This window comes from Asterias amurensis, chromosome 8 (genome assembly GCF_032118995.1).
Source record: "Asterias amurensis chromosome 8, ASM3211899v1".
Lineage (NCBI taxonomy): Eukaryota > Metazoa > Echinodermata > Asteroidea > Forcipulatida > Asteriidae > Asterias > Asterias amurensis.
Window position 1 is genome coordinate 24,380,209 of NC_092655.1, and position 7,449 is coordinate 24,387,657.

The 7,449-nt window shown below is 40.8% G+C and overlaps 1 protein-coding gene across 4 annotated transcripts in view; it reads right to left on the minus strand.

Annotated features, from left to right (window-relative positions):
• The window catches only part of LOC139941001 (regulator of G-protein signaling 12-like), a 39,263-nt gene extending 33,238 nt beyond the window's left edge, over positions 1–6,025 (minus strand). For 2 of the 4 annotated variants that reach the window (XM_071937413.1, XM_071937410.1), the window contains exon 1: positions 5,763–6,025. The gene's annotated coding sequence lies outside the window, so the exon portion shown is untranslated. Of the gene's footprint in view, positions 1–1,828; positions 1,898–5,758 lie in introns of those variants that run through there. The other 2 variants (XM_071937411.1, XM_071937412.1) reach the window with 2 other exon arrangements.
• Positions 6,026–7,449: the final 1,424 nt, after the last annotated feature.

The window sequence follows — 7,449 nt, forward strand, 5'->3', positions numbered from 1 at the left end:
GAGGTCTCGAAATCAAATTCGTGGAAAATTACGTCTTTCTCGAAAACTACTTCACTTCAGAGGAAGCCGTGTCCAACAATGTTTTTTACTATCAACCTCTCACCATTACTCGGTACCGTGTAAGGTTTTGTGATAATAATTATTTTGAGTAATTACCAACAGTGTCCACTGCCTTTAAAGGCACAATTCTATTTAGGTCTATGGTTGATCCACTCTACACATGTGCTCATCAAACATGGTAGCTAATAAAAAAAGAGAATTTAGAAAAAGTTGTATGCAGTTTAAATGATGTCAGAAGGGTTGTCCGTTGGCAAAATACTGGGTTGTTTTAAAACTACCCGAGGACCAGTCAGAATTCTCTCAAAGTGGTCCAGCTGCAGCTGGCTTTCTGTGTTCACTATATTTTATATGAAATATGGAACACTGAAAAAATTGGCAGATTTAGTGAAATGACAAGATTTTAACTGGTTGTGCTAGCTAGTCATTAAACAAATTAAGGGCAAACTCTGGTCATGTGACCATGTACACATGTAAAGTACGACTCCAATCTTCTCTAACATGGAAGAACCGCACTACAACAAGAAATACAAGTATAGAGGGCACGCGTATGACAAAAATGTATGAAGACCCACACTAATAATAAAATAATAATAATAAGACTTGTAATGCGCACGTATCCACCCTGCTGGGTGTTCAAGGCGCAGATTAACACTGATTAATATTTCATTCATAAATACCCCAGAAAGTTTCACTATTTTATTGGTGGAGACGAGAGCGCATCATGTGGGGGTGTTTAAAAGGTTGATAATGACCAGCTGGAGCTGTTTATAACCAGCTGGCTTCTGGGTGTCATGCGCCGAGCGCGCGACCTTATGTACGCCAATTTTATTACGTGGAACGCAATTCATAGCTATCAGTAGCAGCACAAAATCTATATCTAAACACATGTACATGTGTACACACAACCCACATGCATTAAACAGATTTTTCATAAAGTTTAAAAAAAAAAACATTTCAAACAGGCTGGAATTTTCAAATGTCAAAGTGTCTATAATTGTATTCTTTTTTTAAGTGTTTTTTAACAAAAGGGCATTTAAAAGAGTAGTGACCTGTTCTTAAATAAGGGAATAAAAAGGTAGCGACAAGTTCTTGCTTCTTACACGGCCGTTTAAAGCCTGCAGGGTGGAATTGCCGTGTGATAAAGGCCCGAGCCCTTGCCCTAAAAAAATTGTAATTCCAGGCCTGCACGATGAAGAGCAAGTGTCATTGTAAAAAGGTTGGATAGACGTTTAAATTTTTTCCCGTTATCCTACTAAAAACCCATGACACCAGGATACGTCACTTCAGAGGGAGCTGTTTTTCACTTCTTTCATCTACATGTATCAACAGCTCCCCATTACTCATTACACGTACATGTAAGTCCAAAGGTTTTATGGCAATAATTATTTTGAGTAGTTACCAATCCCATGCACTGCATTTAAGACATGGTGGCCATCTTGAAAAAAAATTAACAAACAATTTGAAAAGAACAAATGACAAGGACCTCCCTCTCCAACTTCTTATCAAATAAAAAAATAATTAAAAAATCACGATCTTGGCATGCCATAGAATCCCAAATAGCAACCACATCAAGTAATCTATGTAAATGTGTGACTGAAGGAGAGTGAAACTCAGTCTAGCAGATGATAATTTCGTTTTGAATTTTCAAGGTTGGAAATTCGGATGTTGTTTCTTTGGCTCATTTGATTGTTGGCATATGATACAACAATGCACGTGACATACAAAACAAAATCATCATTTAATAAATATTTGTTTGAGCACAACCTACGACAAGTAACTTTATTCTCAGCATGATTAAGCCTAACGAAAATAGAGACCGTGAGTAAACTGCAGAGCTTCTGTCACCAGTGGAGCTTGCACAGTCTTGCGGTAAACGGAAATCAAGGGGTACCGGTCAACTCAGTCACAAGCCAACTTGGTCCCAGTCAACTCAAACCCAAGTAAACTTGGTCCCAGTCAACTCGAACCCAAGTAAACTCGGTCCCAAGTAAACTCGGTCCCAAGTCAACTCGATCCCAAGTCAACTCGGTCCCAAGCCAAGTCAACTCGGTCCCAAGTCAACTCGGTCCTTTGACCAAAATATTTTGTTTGTACTGTTTCGTGTAAGTTACTTGATAATGTTTGTGTACGTTTACTTACTTTTTGTTTTCAACCAACCTTTTTATTTTATTTAAATTATTTTATTTAAGGGTTGTTTTAAAACCCCCTCGGCCCCCACGACCCCGTCGACTTTTGTGTCATTTTTCTTTCTGTACACCGAAATTGCCACAGTTCACAACCTCAGCCAATCACGCACACAATTTTGTATGCACGGTCGACTACCATGCCTCGCACATCACAACAACACAGCGTACGAGACAGACCATACACACGTAGTATACACGAAGCAAACTTCGCGTGATTGCCTGCTGAGATCGGGCCTGTGGCAATTGTGATGTACAAATAAAAAACCACGGTATTTCCACGTGTATCTCCTGACCGATCCAAGATTATTATCCCAACTGGAAACCTGCGTGTACCGCCCGATTACGATTACGGCCAACTCGTTACGTGATGATCAGGCAGACCAATTTCCTGCCGATCGCTCCCATCCGCGTATGTTTTTTTCCTAGGACGAACGTGGACAATTTACATAAATGGGCGTAGTTAACTATACATTTTCCCATGTACATGCGTACTTCGACGTAATAATAGTTGTGGAAATAGGGTTAGGGTTGTGGTCCCTAATGTTTTTTGATGAAATTTAATAGTACACTGCATTACAAACAGCACTTATGCATCTGGAGCACACAAAATTATGCAACAAAAATAATATTTTTTTCCACAGGTTTGTTATCTTAAATGCATGTTGGGATACATCAAGTGAAAATACTGGTCCTCGACATTAATTACCAAATCAAGTGAAAATACTGGTCTTCGACAATAATTACCAAATGTGCCCAGTTTAAAAATAGACCATGGATGGTATATCTCCATGGTTAGACCATGGAGGAAGAAATAGGGGGTAGACTGGTTCATCACAACCTGTACATGATTGTGTGAAGCGATAGTAGAAGAAAAGCAGGTTGTGTGGTCCCCATTTATTTACCACAACTATTTTCATTCCACATTGACATACCACCACCAGTGGCCCAAGGACCCTTGCGGTCATCACTAAACAGCAAAGCAACGCTAAGCGCCTTGAGACAAAGACTTGACGTGCTGTGCATGCTGGGATAGTGGTTTTTCCCATGCATGGTACATGTGATGTACCATCATGTATAGCATAGTCGTAGCGCACCGCATGCATTTATTCTGTCAACATCGTGTCAAAATGGAGCAGTTACGTGGAAATTTTAGAGTCTCTACGAAAAACTACACAACGTGCATGACCAGTAGTAGGATTACGTATGAACAAAAATTATTTATTGTGTATTGTAAGTAGTTGTTCTTTATTTGGTTGAGTTTTTATTCCTCCATGGTTAGATGAATGCTTTCTTTTTCATTGGGTAACAGTTAGAAAATACAAAAATTTGAAGAACTATTTTTTACAGGCAACTCAGGTTTTTTTTCTCGAACTGCCGTCTTGCCCATCGCAACTTTTTATGATTGCCGCGATGCCCTTCCAAATTTTTGAAAATTGCCTTGGTGCCCTAAATTTTTACAAAAAGTCAAGGCAAAACTGCCGTGCCCCTTAAAAGCCGAATTATCTGGGCTGAAAACTAATTAACTCTTGAAAGACCTTTTGAAAAGACCACTATTATGAGAGAGAAGAAAAAAAAATTTGAGGGTATTTAATATAAAAAATACTATAATCATTTTTTTTGTGACTCGCGTGACAGTAAAACGAGGGTAAAAATTAACTCCCATTTTTCAAAAGTTAATAGTTCAAAAAGGCATATTCAATTTTGGCTGTCCTTACTAATGACTCTTTGTTGTTTATACATAATGATTAAATTCGAACACCTATTGTTTCATGATTTTTTTTTCAAAACCTGATTTTTAAGGATTTTTCAGACTTTTGGGTACACTTTTTGACCCATTACTCCCAAGGCCGTCGCAAAAACAATAAAGAATATTTTTATAAAGTCTTTTTAAAAGAAGAAGCACGAGGTGTTCTTGTTTCAAAATAAATGTAAAAACTTCAACAATAAGCATTTTAATTTTTTTACTATGAAGCGCAAATACCACGGAATGGCTGTAAAGCTCGTGCATGCGCGAGAGTGTTTTTCGGGCAAAAACACGCCCATTTTATGTGAATTGCCCACGTTCGTCCTTGGAAGAAAAAAAAATACCTCCCGTCCTGTGTACTACTATGGTACTACCGTCCTTTCTCTAAGGTACTACTAGTTACTCTAAGCGGAGCTCAAGGTTGTAGACCCAACCGACCAAATGGCCACACGGACGTGTTTGGGGTCCCCAATCGGTGTGCACGTGACGTGCGGAAGCGGAGAGTAAATACTCCCAATTCTGTGTGGCTGATGCAGATAAATATAACCGCAGTCTCAGACTTGAAATCAAGTCTAGTCGTGGAAGAAAGTTGCGTCGCGGATCACACACTGTGAATTCTAAATCGGGGACTTAATTCTTACTCGGTCGTAAAGCGACATTTTATGAATTCGGAATTGGGACATTCTTCGAACACGGGGCGGACGTCGAGGGGTCGTGGGTCGAGGGGGTTTTAGAACAACCCTTTATTTAATTGGTCGGCCAAGTGTTTTGATTTTGTCAATTATTTTTTTTTAATTCTCAGAAATTGTACTTTATATTATATTATTTAGGTGTTTTCTGATAAAATTTGTTGATAATATAAACATCTGTAATCAAAGCGGATTCAATTGTTAATGTTTGTCAATTTTAATGGTAATTGTTGAGTGACAGCCAGCATGGCCAGACAAAAAAACAATCTGGTTGAAAGCAAAGAAACATTTGAACTCATAATTGTTACACTTCATAACTTAATCGCCCAACACAATTATGGTAATATTTAAAAGTAAAACAAACACAAGTTGAATCTAGAAACAAATGGGACGCTCAAGGATCGTTTATTTTTTTTATACCCTGAAGATCTGCACACTCATCCCAAAAAGTCAAAGGTCATTAGTTATCTTTTTTTCCAATTCAAAGAACTTTCCGTCAACCATACGGACTGAGTCGACTTGGGATCGAGTTGACTTGGGACCGAGTTGACCTGGGACCGAGTTAACTTGGGACGGAGTTGACTGGGACCGAGTTGACTGGGACCGAGTTGACTGGGACCGAGTTGACTGGGACCGAGTTGACTGGGACCGAGTTGACTGGGACCGAGTTGACTGGGACCGAGTTGACTGGGACCGAGTTGACTGGGACAGAGTTGACTGGGACCGAGTTGACTGGGACCGAGTTGACTGGGACCGAGTTGACCCATAACTAAGCGAATCAAGTTGTGGTTTGAAAACATTTGAGTGAGGGTTGCTAACATCGTCATAATAATGACTACACATTATATTTTGCTAGTTCTGTACAGTTGGCAATATCTTTGGGGTATCTCGACTACCTACATAGTACATACCACTCAATTCAATAGAAACAACATTCATGTTATTCAGTGGTATTACATGATGGTGCTTTTATAGCTATAATACTGGTGGATGAGTATGATGTTTAGGTGGTATTGACATGGAGGTTCTTTCTCCATGGTATTGATTGGATGGACAACAACATTCAAAATGAAACTCACTTACCAAAATGCCAGACAAGCCGTGCAACAACTTACACGGTTAATCAATCATGAGGTGAGACGTGTCGAAGAACTATCCACAAACAATGTTTAAAATCATCCTTCTTTTCACTACCTAAGGTAGATCACTGCTACTCACATTCTGTCCGTTTTTTGTACTTAAAAAACGACAAATCAGTTTGGTTGGCGATACACATTGTCACTCGTCACAAATGGACTTTCTCGTCCATGATCCAACTGACATACACCACCGCTGTTCCAGACGCACATACGCTCTGAATAATTATTTAGTTTTTAATCGTGCACCAGCGCGCTGGTACCCGCGGCTTATTTTCAGTTTGCTGTTCCGTGACAACAGAGGGCGGGCTAACGGGTAGAATTCTTTTCACTGAACTGTACGCGGTATAAAAATAATGCCACTAATAAAAAAACTTGTTTGCAATGTTTTAACTTCAAGAATCCATATATATTATCAGGGCTCATTTTTTCAATGAAATCCATCGTAAGTCAATTTTCAGTATCACTATAGTGATTTGCATTGTGACATCACACTTTACTCGGCAACTATAAAACTGATTTGCAGCTACGATAAGTTTTAGCTCTCTGTAAAATCGGCCGAAAAAAGTTTAAATTCCAGATTTGGTTTTTAATAATTATTTCAAAAAATCAGCAAAAAATCGAGGGTGAGGGTGAGGGTGAGGGTGAGGTTTGGGGGGGGGGTGAGGGTTAGGGTGAGGGTGAGGGTTAGGGGGGGGTGAGGGTTAGGGTGAGGGTGAGGGTTAGGGGGGGGTGAGGGTTAGGGGGTGGGGGTTAGGGTTAGGGTTAGGGTTAGGGTTAGGGTTAGGGTTAGGGTTAGGGTTAGGGTTAGGGTTAGGGTTAGGGTTAGGGTTAGGGTTAGGGTTAGGGTTAGGGTTAGGGTTAGGGTTAGGGTTAGGGTTAGGGTTAGGGTTAGGGTTAGGGTTAGGGTTAGGGTTAGGGTTAGGGTTAGGGTTAGGGTTAGGGTTAGGGTTAGGGTTAGGGTTAGGGTTAGGGTTAGGGTTAGGGTTAGGGTTAGGGTTAGGGTTAGGGTTAGGGTTAGGGTTAGGGTTAGGGTTAGGGTTAGGGTTAGGGTTAGGGTTAGGGTTAGGGTTAGGGTTAGGGTTAGGGTTAGGGTTAGGGTTAGGGTTAGGGTTAGGGTTAGGGTTAGGGTTAGGGTTAGGGTTAGGGTTAGGGTTAGGGTTAGGGTTAGGGTTAGGGTTAGGGTTAGGGTTAGGGTTAGGGTTAGGGTTAGGGTTAGGGTTAGGGTTAGGGTTAGGGTTAGGGTTAGGGTTAGGGTTAGGGTTAGGGTTAGGGTTAGGGTTAGGGTTAGGGTTAGGGTTAGGGTTAGGGTTAGGGTTAGGGTTAGGGTTAGGGTTAGGGTTAGGGTTAGGGTTAGGGTTAGGGTTAGGGTTAGGGTTAGGGTTAGGGTTAGGGTTAGGGTTAGGGTTAGGGTTAGGGTTAGGGTTAGGGTTAGGGTTAGGGTTAGGGTTAGGGTTAGGGTTAGGGTTAGGGTTAGGGTTAGGGTTAGGGTTAGGGTTAGGGTTAGGGTTAGGGTTAGGGTTAGGGTTAGGGTTAGGGTTAGGGTTAGGGTTAGGGTTAGGGTTAGGGTTAGGGTTAGGGTTAGGGTTAGGGTTAGGGTTAGGGTTAGGGTTAGGGTTAGGGTTAGGGTTAGG